The sequence below is a fragment of the Odocoileus virginianus genome, chromosome 9 (genome assembly GCF_023699985.2).
Source record: "Odocoileus virginianus isolate 20LAN1187 ecotype Illinois chromosome 9, Ovbor_1.2, whole genome shotgun sequence".
Classification (NCBI taxonomy): domain Eukaryota; kingdom Metazoa; phylum Chordata; class Mammalia; order Artiodactyla; family Cervidae; genus Odocoileus; species Odocoileus virginianus.
In genome coordinates this window covers 10,796,793-10,810,238 of record NC_069682.1, presented here as the reverse complement: position 1 = coordinate 10,810,238, position 13,446 = coordinate 10,796,793, and positions in this window count along the sequence as shown.

Genomic DNA, 13,446 nt, shown 5'->3' with positions numbered 1-13,446 from the left:
TGTTGCATGCCCGCTCTGTGTTCCTCAATGTAAGAGATGCCACAGTGTGGGTATGTAGTTGAGAGGTAAATGCATACACGGGGGCATCAGCTCATCACGAAGCAAGTCTATGCAGGGTCTGTCAGTCATTGAGAGGGTACACAAGCATTTAGAAAGGCAGGGGAGGTGGTGTGGCATTTTTTCCAAGTCTTTGTAACTTTCTAGAAGGCCACTTTCACAGCCAGTTGAACCAGTGTGACGAAGACTGAGTGGGTATCCATTGAGTTCAGGGAGATGACCACAAATTAGCCAAGCCCTGGTCAGGGATAAAGCTGGAAATACTGTCTGAAAAGTGCTCCCTTCGTAGGGAGCAAAATTAAAAATAGATCCCACTCTTTCAGTGCAAATCTTATCACAAAGAAGGACCGAACTGATGCGGAGAAGAGCAGGGTGCAATGCACGCCTCCTGCTGCGGTGGACAGAGCCGAGCTCGCGGACTCGCCGCTGAGATGGCAGGTGGCTTTCTGATGATGGCGGCCCTGCAGTGCCTCGGTGGCCATTTCTGCACTGTGACTTTGGGAGAAGTTCCTGGAGCTTCTTCAATGTCAGCTCAGCCTAGAACTTCAATTTCTTCAGACCCACTGAGGATGCTGGGAGTCATGTAACCTAGGTGATAAATCCTCTGCTTAAACTCACCAGAGCGGACTGTGCTCTTTGCCAGGGAACCCTGGCTGATGTGGAAACTCTCCAAACTCCTGCTGTTAATGGGGCACTGGAGTCTCAGGGGTCCCACAGAGGACCTTCAGTGAAGACCCACAGTAGGAAGGAAAAGAAGCTCTGAGCAAAGAGCGAGCTGACCCCAGTGTCTCTCTCTCTGTTACAGGGACTAAACCCTCCTGAGCTGGATTTCTTCTGTTTCTCATTGTGTTCTCCAAACACCAATAGGAATAATCCTGATATCCCACTAGCCAGGGCACTAATTTCACTTTAGCCCCTATGAGCTGCATTCGCACAGTCGCCCCTAAGACAAAATTTACTGGGTAATTAAGCAAAGAGGAAAGGAAAGGAAACAGGAGATGCTAAACCCACACTCTGACCATCATGAAAGGCCCATACTTGGGAAACATAGCTTTCCTTTCACTGGCTTAAAAAAAAAAAATCCAAGCCTTTATATCCACAGCCAGTTCTGCTATGGCGATCCCATTTTATTGAAATGATCCTGTTTTTTCCACAGTTCTTTGGCTAAAAAACACAAACACCACCCTTTCCAGGGGACAGAAGCTTGGTCTCTGCCCTTGTGGACGATCCTTTGCTGGACATTGTTCTTCCCTGATGAGGTGTGAGCTCCACCAACAGGAATCAGGGCTGGCATTGCAGTTTGTTCTATTCCCAGGACCCAGCGCAGTGCCTGCACGTGGTACAGACTAGGTAGAGATGTATTGAAAGAGCAAATGAATGAATGAACGCACTTAAAAAGAGAGAGGGCCGAGTCAATGATACTCTTAGGGACAAACAGAAAAGGAGGGGACCCGGCCACCCACACGGCAGGAGACCCAACTGTCTGTGTTTCTCAGAAATCCGTGAGCCAAGGGCAGAGACTAATGAACTTCTGTTCGGCTCCAGCCCCAGCACAGGGTCTCATGGGCTGTGCTAGACACCAGGCAGTGGTCAGTCCAATCAAGTGCTACTGTGCTCCCCTGTCTCATTTCTGACAACCACCATCTCTCCAACAATTTTCAAAGAAACTGACCAACCCACTGTCATAGATCAGAGGCAAAATGCAATGCAGCCTATCCAGTAAAAATGCGTTGAGCTGTTTTCCCAAAGACGTGTTCATTGAACATGAAATGCTATCAGTCAAAGAAACATGGATGGAAGAAAAGGAGACGCTCATCACCATGACATCAGGTTTTCCTGCTGAAAAAATGCCCTGATTGGCTCAGAAAGACTGAATGTCCATCCTAGAGTCACTCGGCATGGCTCATTGCCAACCAGAGCCCATTTTCAAGTGTACAGCAGTTTGTGATGATTACATGTGTTATGCATATTTATTTGTAGACAAAATTCAATTAATTAGGGTTGCGAAGCCAATGGCACATTTTAGAGCACCCTGTATGTGCACAGAGATTAGGGTCTTGTTCTACAAGCTGTTACAGGGAGATGTTGGTGAGGTACATGAAAAAGGCTCCTATTATTTGTTTTCATGTATCACAGAACAGAGGAACAGGTTTCCTTATACACTGCCATTTATTATATGATTATAGTCTACTCTGTACTATATAGAACACTATCACACCTTTTCAATTGAATTTGATTCTACACTATTCACGTAAGTGAATTTTAGAAATGAATGAGATGGACATAAAATACAAATATTTACAGTTCTTTATACATTATAATGTTTGCACCAATTCAATGAAAGAATTAAATTACAGCATTAATATTTTATTTATGTTCACAATAACTCTGACCATAAGTCATCCACTTGAATTTTGCATAATGAGGAAATTATGGAGACTTTAAGACGCATCTTCAGACAAATCAGTTGGATAAACAAGAAATCCAGAAAACATCCATATACCCAAACCCATGGTGTTTTTGAAATAAGCTGAAGTTAAAGAAAGTCAAATGTATTTCTGAAGTAATTTTATGCTTTTTGGGTAAATATTTAGGTTTATCTCATTTGACTCTCATGTGTGGTAGGTAAAAGGAATAACAACATATTTTGTTCAGGAGGTTATTATACAAACTAAGAAAAAATACCCCCAAATGGGTCCTGTTTGGAATATCCAGGAGAAAAAAGCAGTATGATGACAGGTTAACTAACACTGGGGAAAACTCTGTGGGCTCTGGGAGCTTCCACGTTCTTTAGATAGACATTAAGAGTGGTCAGATCAGACCAGAATCTCCAAGAGTGTCTTTCTTCCTTTGGTTCCTGTAAGTTTTCCACTAGAAGAGAATGCAGAAGACAAATCAGAATTCCACCACAATATTTTCAGATTCACCGAGATAGGAAAAGTTGTAAACAAGGATATGAAAAAGGAAGACCTGAGCCTACCCTGTAACTGTGTGAAGTCTTTTTTCTTATTGCTATCAATCACAAGACCTAAACCTTTGAAGCCATCTCCTCATCTCCCCTGGGGGGCATTTGCATAAACCTCCCGCATCTCTGAGGGTCCCCCTGGGGCCTGATCAGTTTCAGCAAAAATATTTGAAGCATGTGGCATTGTAATCAAGCGAGCCCATTGTGTGTACAGCGGTCCATAAAACAACAAAGCTGTTGTTTGGCGGAATCTTTTTAAAAAGGAGAAGCAGTAGGTGGACCTGGTCTTAATTAATCATTCTCATTTTTAAAGTGGCTTCTTCAGGGCACTTAGGCAGACTTGAGGGTTGCCTAAGCCACTAACTCTGTATCTAAGACATCTTGAGAAGAGAAGAGCATTTTCTACTGTGACCTCAAGTTGAATATTTTAATTTATGGATGGAAGGACCAAAACACTATCAGTTACACCCTCCCACCAAAGTAGCCTGTCTTCCTCCAAGAGTTTACCCTGCAGAGTGTGCTCGGGTCAGAGGATAGCGCTCACCGGACCACACCAGCTCCGCACCCCGAGGAAGTGCCCTTAGAGTGGAGACACACACCGCATCCCATGGAAGTGCCCTAGGACTTCAGCCATTTCCAGGCAGGATAAGTGCTGTGTTTGTTCTTCTGCTTCTGAATTCTTACTCAGCTTTGTTGCTACAGAAAAAGGCCCTCCTGCTCCCCCACCGCGGCCCACCTTCTCTGTGGACGGAGCTTCCAACTCTGACATGTTCCTGCAGTATCCAGCCAGGGCATCCCAAACCAGAGGAGGATCCACAGCTCATTTCACCAGAAGTATGCAAATAGGATTTCTCTATGATGTCAATTAAAAAATTACTTGTGCCTTTCCTGTGGATTACCTTTGTAGTAAGGTAAAGTAAACTGAAGTATAAAGTCTGTCTAACCATCTTCCACTTGTCTGTCTACCCATCCATCAGTCATGTCTGTCCTCTCTCTACTGATCTATGTGTCCATAATCCATCCATCCATCCATCTGATCTGCAGTGTGGGTGCTCAACTGTTTCCTACTCTTTGCAACCTTGTGGATTGCAGCCACCCAGACTCTTCCGTCTGTGGGATTCTCCAGACAAGAATACTGGAGGGGGGTGCCAAGCCCTCCTCCAGAGGATCCTCCCTGATCTATTAATATCAATCATCTCTCTCTCTCCCTGTCTCTTTTTCACCTCTTTGGTTAAATAAAATGGGACACAGTCAACTCTTCCAGTGATGCTACAGAGGGTAGAAATCTCACCCCCACCTCCCCACACTCTTCCTCCTCCTTCAACTTCAAAAATAAAATCAGTTTTGGAAATCACCCTGGATGAGTGCGTTTAGACAACTTGGACCAAGTCTGCCCAAAAAATAACAAATACGGTAAAGGCCTCTCAGACTGATGAAGGTGGGGAGCAGAGAAGGGGGCCGCAGGCAGCAGACTAACGTTGTGAGTCCGCACAGGATGGGGGCAGCGGCCTGTTTGCCCGAATTCTTCCCCAAACGTGTCCCAGGTGCCTTCTTGAGAAGTTAAGAGGTGACAGGTCGCAATGTTGATGTTAATGCAAGTGGATGCACCACGGGGTGGTCTGCAGAGAGCTGTCACCCCGCATCTCATCAGCCTGGTGGTCCAGTAGCAGGGAGTGACCTCTCCCCACCTCCAGGACCCCCGCCGCCACTTCCAGGTGGAGGAGAGGTGGTCCTGAGCTCGGAGGGTCTGGTAATCACAGCCCGCCAAGGACAAGTCTGGTTCTTTGTGAATCTGAAATAATCAGATCATTGTTTTTTAATAATAATAATAAACTTGTAGGTAGAAATCAAACCAACATTGTAAAGCAATTATCCTTCAATTAAAAATAAATAAAAAGAAAACAAACTGTGAGATGAAACTTTGAAAAGAAAAAAAAAAGGCTGTTCTGGTCGGTGATCCCAGAAAACCAGCGCCTAGTAAGAGAAGGGGGCAGAGGGAAGCAGAAGAGAGGCGAGGCGAGAGCCGGGCAGCGAAAGTCAAGGCAGGGAACAGGCAGAAGGCCCAGCTCAGCCTGCGCTTGGAGCAGCCAAGACACCCCCGCATGGAAATGTCTGTTCCTCATGCCAGCGTGCCCCCAGAGCTCAGACCCAGGGAAAGACCTGGAAACGTGAGCGCCATTCACAGGCGAGTCTACGTTTCTGAAAGTGGCCTGATGACTTCCAGATGAGGACAGGCTCCCAGGAGGAGTCACTGCTCTCACCCAGCGTGGGAAGCCAAGCCTCCAGGCCCGGTGGGCAGTCAGGGGAAGTAAACGCCAGGACGCACTTTCCAGGCAACTGCAATATTTACTGAAAATGAGAGAGCGTGTCCCATGCCATCTTCTCTCCTTGGTGCCTTCCGCACATTTGCATTGTCTGGGCTTTGATACAAAATCCCCTCACATCAGTTGCTTAAGCCTTGCAGCGAGGAGATTGGGACCTTCATAGGCACTTTACATTCAAAGCGATCTTTATTTAATTTACTTTTTAATGAATACGGCGTTTCTAAGGAAATCTTGCCCTCTAGCTTTCTAGTCTCAAAACTAGATTCAACCCCTGGAAGGGCCGCAGGCTGGAGGATAAACAGACGGATGGCGCCATCTAGTGGATGATTGTCATGAGGCTCCCCGAGTCCAAGGAAAAATCCAGTAGAAGAGGAGGAAGCGATGACAAACCCTTTTCTTGGGCTCCAAGATCACTGCTGTTGGTGACTGCAGCCATGAAATTAAAAGACGCTTGCTCCTTAGAAGAAAAGCTATGACCAACTTAGACAGTATATTAAATAGCAGAGACGTCACTTTGCCAGCAAAGGTCTGTATAAGTTAAAGCTATGGTTTTTCCAGCAGTTGTATATGGATGTGTGAGTTGGAGCAGAAAGAAGGCTGAGCACCAAAGAACTGATGCTTTTGAACTGTGATGTTGGAGAAGAGTCTTGAGAGTTCCTTGGACTGCAAGGAGATCAAGCCAGTCAATCCAAAAATAAATCAACCCTGAATATTCATTGAAGGACTGATGCTGACACTGAAGCTGTAATCCTTTGGCCACCTGATGCGAAGAGCCGACTCACTGGAAAAGACCCTGATGCTGGGAAAGATTGAGGGCAGGAGAAGAAGGGGGCGACAGAGGATGAGATGGTTGGATGGCATCACCAACTCAATGGATATGAGTTTGAGCAAGCTCTGGGAGATGGTGAAGGACAGAGAAGCCTGGAGTGCTGCAGTCCATGGGTTCCCAACAAGTGGGACACGGCTTAGTGACTGAATTACAACAGCAACAACAAAGAGGAAGAAAGGATGATGTATTTTCCCTCGTGGCGGAAGATGACACTCACGGCTGTGTTTTTTCCACTGTGATGTCTTCCCATTTCATTTCTCTGAAGTACAGCTACATTCTTCAGATCATTTATAGGTACAACTTCTCTCCGTGAAAGATGAGGACTCACAGTACCCATGGTCACAGTAAGGTGATGTGAATAGTTCCAGTAGACTTTAATCCACTTGTCACAAAACTAGGAAGCAGCCAATTCTAAACTTCCCCATCATTGCCACGGGGAGGCCGGAGAGCCGAGAAAGGATCCACACTCCTGACATAGACCCTGTGGTCTCTCCTTTGGGCTAAGAAAGGATTTTTGAGGGTAACAGTGCAGTGGTCTTTCCAGACTTGGAAGCATAGTTCATTATGTTTTCACTGACGTTATAAACTGATCAAGTTCCTAAGACAGTAATTTGGAAAAGACCTGTGACCAGTGACTTGATTTTGTGTCTTCCTGAAAATAAGAGAAATCCGTGTGCCCGGATGAAAACCAACCTTCTGTTCAAGGTGTGTGTCTGAGATTCATTTCCAAATCATAAGTCAGAAAGTCTTGCCTGAGATGTTGCCTCTGAAGTTCATTTATAGAAGCAGACTCAGAATGAGCTCCAAAGAGAATAAACAAACAGAGCCCCAGGACCCATTCTCTCACCCCCAAATGATTTGAGAGTAATGACAGTGGAAACTTGGTCTGGGGGTGAAAGAAAACCTAAAGAAATAGATTTTGATAGCACCTTGACTCCATATGAATTTATGCCCTAACTCATTTCAAAAGTAGACCGAAGGAAGCTATCTTACTTTTTTCTTCCAAGCTGGTGTGGCCTGGCAACATATGTCCCAATGAACTCATGTAGTTTTGGAGACAACCCACAGCAGTATGTTGTTCGGGATAAGGAATTAGAGGGGTTAAAGGGTTTGCCTGAAACCACACCAGCTCAGCAAGACTGACTCCACATCTTTTGACTCCACATCCTTTGACTAAACCCCATGCTCAGTGCAAAACTTCTCCCTGTTACTTTCAGGGGCTTTTTTTTTTTTTTTTGGCCATGCCTCAGAGCTAGTGGGATCTTAATTCCTGGTCCAGGCACTGAGCTCCCAACCCTCAGCAGTGGAAACACAGAATCCTAACCTTTGGACTGCCAGGGAATAGCCTTCAGGGGCTTCTGAGATAAAACATTAGACTTCCTGGGAGCAGAGGAAGAAAGTATAAAGGAGAAAGTATTAGTCATTCAGTCCTGTCCGACTCTTTTTGACCCAATGGACTATAGCTCGCCAGGCTCCTCTGTCCATGGAACTTTCCAGGCAAGTATACTGGAGCAGGCAGTCTTTCCCTTCTCCAGGGGATCTTCCCAACCCAGGGATCGAACCTGGGTCTCCTGCATTGCGGGCAGATTCTTTACTGTCTGAGCCAGCAGGGAAGCCCAGGACCTCCGCTAAAGATCTTCTTGTCCGGTTAGTGGAAAAAGGGTTTGTCTCAGAGGTTCCCTCGACCTGGTTTGTGGGTGGGATAAAATACAGGATTGTAAGTGGTCCCGGAAGGTATTAAGCGCCTGTGCTAAGTGACCTGACAGCAGGTCACTTCACACTGTTCTGCCAATGGCAAGCGGCCGGTTAGCACCTGACTGGTGATGCAGTGACAGAGGGCAACAGTATGACACAGCAGCTAATGATGCGTCGCCTTGTTAAGCGGAGCTGGCCACACCTCATTAGATTCAAAAGAGTTATCGAGACACAGTAATTATCAGAGACAGTAAAACTGCTGCATTAAGATGAAAAAGCCAATATCAAAGGGAAATAATTAACGCCTTACCAGGGCATCTGATGAGCTGCTTGGTCCAGGAATCAGACCTCGAGAGACTGCACAGGAGGGCCCTTCTGCTGGGTGGAGCTTCAGGCAACATTAGTCATTTTAGGCCAGAGCTTTTTTTCCTTTCAATTGTGTTTTATGGTGGTAAAATGCACATGACGGGCAATTTGGCATCTTAACCATTTTTGAGTGCACAGTTCAGTGGCAGTAAGTACATTCATAATGTTGTGCAGTCATCACCACCATCCTTCTCAAGAAGGTTATCAGCTTGCAAAACTGAAACCCTTCCCCGTTGAAGCACAACTCCTCATCCCCCTCCCCAGCCCCTGGACACCACCATGGTACTTTCAGTCTCTGAAGCTGACCCTGCTGCTGTTGTTTTTCAATCATCAAGTCGTGTCTGAGTCTCTGTGACCCCATGGACTGCAGCAGATCAGGCTTCCCTGTCCTTCACTATCTCCCGAAGTTTGCCAAGTTCATGTCCATTGAATTGGTGATGTGCTAGGAACTTCATGTGAATGGAAGCACGCAGTATTTGTTTCTGTCTTTTTGTCACTGTTCTATTTCACTTATTTCAAGATTCATCTGTGTTGTAAGATGTATCAGATCTTCTTTCCTTTCTAAGACTGAATCATATTCCATGGCATGAATGGATCATGTTTTGTCCACCCATTTATCTGCTGATGGACATCTGGGTTGCTTCCATCTATTGCCTGGATAACATGTACAAATATCTGTTCAAGACTGTGCTTTCATACTCAATATCCTGTGATAAGCCTTATTGAAAAGAATATAAAAAAGAATATATATTCATAAATGAATCACTTTGCTGCACAGCAGAAATGAACACAAAATTGTACATCGGCTTTATTTCAATCAAAAAAAGTTAGCAAGAGAATCAGGAAAAAGAAGACATTGTTTTCAATTCTTTTGGCTTTATATCTGGAAACAGGTTTGCAGGGTCACATGGTAGTTCTATTTTTGATATTTTGAGGAACCACCAAACTATAGGATTGGCCAAAATCTTCCCCTGGTGTTGGTCATTCAGGCGGTGACTAGTAAATACATTAATCAAATAGGATTGAACTTTCAACCACTGTCGTTTCTACAGGAAGACCCTGATTTTTTTTCATGTGGATTTGTTACTTTAGATTGCCGTGTGCACTGGGAGTCTGTTTAAATGGGTATGATTCAGTGACTACTGCGGCTATAGTAATGTGATTCATTTTGCAGATGGGGGAGACAAAAGGAGACTTTTCGGCATATACTATAATTTGCCTTATTTTCTACAGGTCAGATGTACTCAATCCCTGTGTTTATTCAATTTCTGCCAGTATTTTTCCTGGAGACATTTTGTACACTTAATCTCAGTCAAAATTCAAAACTGGTGACCAGAAAGGGAACAAGGAGGGCAGGGGGAGGAAAAGGCGGTGTAAAGTTGCACCAAGGACACCTGATTTGGAAGCTTAATTGTAGAGCAGAAAAGAGGGTTTATAACATCTTTTGTTTGCTTGGTAAAGAGAGAAAAAAGAGACCTAATCACCTTCCCCAAAGAGAAGCAATTTTTAAAAGACTGCAGGCCCCAGGATATTCATGATCATGTATAAATTCATTTCACAAAAGGATTTTCGTAAGACCAATAAATGCAGCATGTTAAGTCTGTACTGAAGGAGCCACAGAGGTGTTCAGGAGGAGAGCAGGTAAGTAGATGTCTCCATCTCCCTAGACTGGTAGACATTCTTTTTTAAACTTTTTTTTAAATTTTATGCTGGGGTATAGCCAAATAACAATGTTGTGATAGTTTTAGGTAGACAGCAAAAGTCTCAGCCATACATACACACATATCCCTTCTCCCCCAACTCCCCTCCCATCCAGGCTGCCGCGTGACCTTGAGCAGAGTCCCCTGTGTTATACAGGAGGTGACTGTCCATTTAAAATACAGCAGTGTGTACGTCAGACTGGTAGAAGTTTTAATCTACAAAGGTGACAGTTCAGAAATTTGAGTATTTTAAAAACCTAGGTGCTCACTATTTCAAATGAAGACCTTAGTTGAATTCAAGTCATCTAGTTACTATCAGCTAAGAAAGTGGAAAAACAAACAAACTCTTATATTGTCAACAAGTCAAATCTTTTAAATTCATATTTAGAGCAGTGACTCCTATTCTATCCTTTTGGAATTCTGGCTTCCTTTTAAGAATGAGATGAAAACTTTGTTATTTTTCCCCAGGTTAACAAAAAGTTACAAATATAGACAGACATGGCTCAGACAGTAAAGAATCTGCCTGCAATGCAGGAGACCTGGATTCTATTCCTGGGTCAGGAAGATCCCCTGGAGAAGGGAAAGAATCCTCACTCTAGTATTCTTGCCTGGAGAATTCCATAGACAGAAGAGCCTGGGGGATACAGTCCATGAGGTCACAAAGAGTGACTAGCACTTCCACTTTTTCACTTTCATAGACCGACAGAGTCTTTTTAACACTATTCAGAGGATTCAGAACCATTTTATACTATTCTGAAGGGAAAGCTCCTTAAGTGGGGTCCATTCTCTCCAGGTTACAAAATGCTCATCTAGAAATATCCAGAAAGAAGACAGCAAAGGAATTCATATTTCATTTGGTTGTTTAAAATTTATCAGGAGTTGATTACAAATAAAGAGAGGGAAGGTTTCATGTAAAGCAAAATGCATTTAATGTAATATATTTATTCTAGGACTTGTGTGCAAAATTTTCATCTTTGGGTGGATAAAATAATTTGACGTTCAAAGCAGAACAAATGAATGGAGTGTGTCTCTCATAAACACTGAAGAAAAAACCAAGCAGCTTTGAATTTAACACTTTACGCTTAATGTTTTAGAAAAATCAGCTTAAAAATTTGGAACACTGTTGCTTAAAAAAAAAAAAAGAAACTTCAGAAAATGACCCTCTTCATCCCTTGTTTCACTTCATGAGACAAGTCAAGGGGTAATACTCCCCATGTAGGAAAGGCATGAAATATAAAGTTTGAAGAGCTATAGTTTACTGGTGACTCCCACACAGTTTTCCTTACAAATCTCCTCAGCCTATATATCTTCCCCTGTTACAAATTACAATGCAGTGAAAAAAGTATTTTATTCCATTGTGCATCTAAGTGGCCAATCCTGAATATGTTTAAACCTTGCATTTTGTCTTACTGTGAAACAAAACCAGAAACCAGGGCATGTTAGAATCCTAGAGCCCCATGTCTCTGATTCAGCATTCTCCTTTTTATTGATGAGGAAAATGAGACAAAATTATTTGCTCAAAGTCACCCAGTGCCTCAGTGTCAGAGCTGGGATTTGAATCTAGGGAAACCCCCACTTTCTGTCTTATTTTACAGCCATGCTGGACCTGGTCCAGCAAGAGTGCATTCTGGATACTAAATCTATGGCTCTCAAAACCACCTTTTCTAAAACAAACAAACTAAAAACAGTCATAAAAAAAAATGTGATCCTGCAACCCCACTCCTGGGCATATATCTGGAGAAAATTATAATTTGAAAACATCCATAAACTTCAATGTTCATAGCAGCACTATTTACAATAGTCAAGACACATGGAAGCAACCGAGATGTCATCAACAGATGAATGGATAAAGAAGATGTGGTGTGTATATATATATACACGCACGGGCGTGTGTGCTAAGTAGCTTCAGCCGTATCCAGCTGTTTGTGAACCTATGGATGGTACAGAGGAATATTACTCAGCTATTATAAAGAATGAAATAATGCCATTTGCAGCAACATGGATCCACCTAGAGATGATCATACTAAGTGAAGAAAGTCAGAAATGGAAAGGCAAACAAGATATGATATAACCTATATGTGGAATCTAAAATATGACACAGAACTTACTTACTAAACAGAAATAGACTCACAGACATAGAACATAAACTTACAGTTACCAAAGGTGAATAGATGGGGGGAGGGAGAAATCAGGAGTTTGGGATTAATAAGTACAGACCACCATATATAAACTAGATAACCAAGGTCCTACTGTATAGCACAGGGAACTGTACTCAATAGCTTATAATAACCTGTTATACAATGGAAGAGAAACTATACTTCAATACAAGTTGAAAAAAACCCTTCATTGCTTTGTGTCTCAGTTCAGTTCAGTTGCTCAGTGATGTCCGACTCTTTGCAACCCCATGGACTGCAGCACGCCAGGCCTCCCTGTCCATCACCAACTCCTGGAGCTTACTCAAACTCATGTCCATAGAGTTGGTGATGCCATCCAACCATCTCATCCTCTGTCATCCCCTTCTCCTCCCGCCTTCAATCTTTCCCAGCATCAGGGCTTTTCCCAATGAGTCAGTTCTTTGCATCAGGAGGCCAAAGTATTGGCGTTTCAGCTTCAGCATCAGTCCTTCCTATGAATATTCAAGGCTGATTTCCTTTAGGATTGACAGGTTGGATCTCCTTGCAGTCCATAGGACTCTCAAGAGTCTTCTCCAACACCACAGTTCAAAAGCATCAATTCTTTGGTGCTCAGCTTTCTTTATGGTCCAACTCTCATATTGATACATGACTACTGGAAAAACCATAGCTTTGACTAGACTGACCTTTGTTGGCAAAGTAGTGTCTCTGCTTTTTAATATGCTCTCTAGGTTGGTCGTAACTTTTCTTCCAAGTAGCAAGAGTCTTTTAATTTCATGGCTGTAGTCACCATCTATAGGAATTTTGGAGCCCCCCAAAATAAAGTCTGTCACTGTTTCCATTGTTTCCCCATCTATTTGCCATGAAGTGATGGGACCAGATGCCATGATCTTAGTTTTCTGAATGTTGAGTTTTAAGCCAACTTTTTCACTCTCCTCTTTCACTTTCACCAAGAGGCTCTTTAGTTCTTCTTCGCTTTCTACCATAAGGGTGGTGTCATCTGCATATCTGAGGTTATTGATATTTCTCCTGGAAATCTTGATTCTAGCTTTTGCTTCATCCAGCCCAGAATTTCTCATGATGTACTCTGCATATAATTTAAATAAGCAAGGTGACAATATAGAGCCTTGACATACTCTTTTCCCATTTTGGAACCAGTCTGTTGGTCCATGTCGAGTTCTTACTGTTGCTTCTTGACCTGCATACAGATTTCTTAGGAGGCAGGTCAGGTGGTCTGGTATTCCCATCTCTTGAAGAATTTCCCAGTTTGTTGTGATCCGCACAAAGGCTTTGGCGTAGTCAATAAAGCAAAAGTAGATGTTTTCCTTGAACTCTCTTGCTTTTTCGATGATCCAGTGGATGTTAGCAATTTGATCTC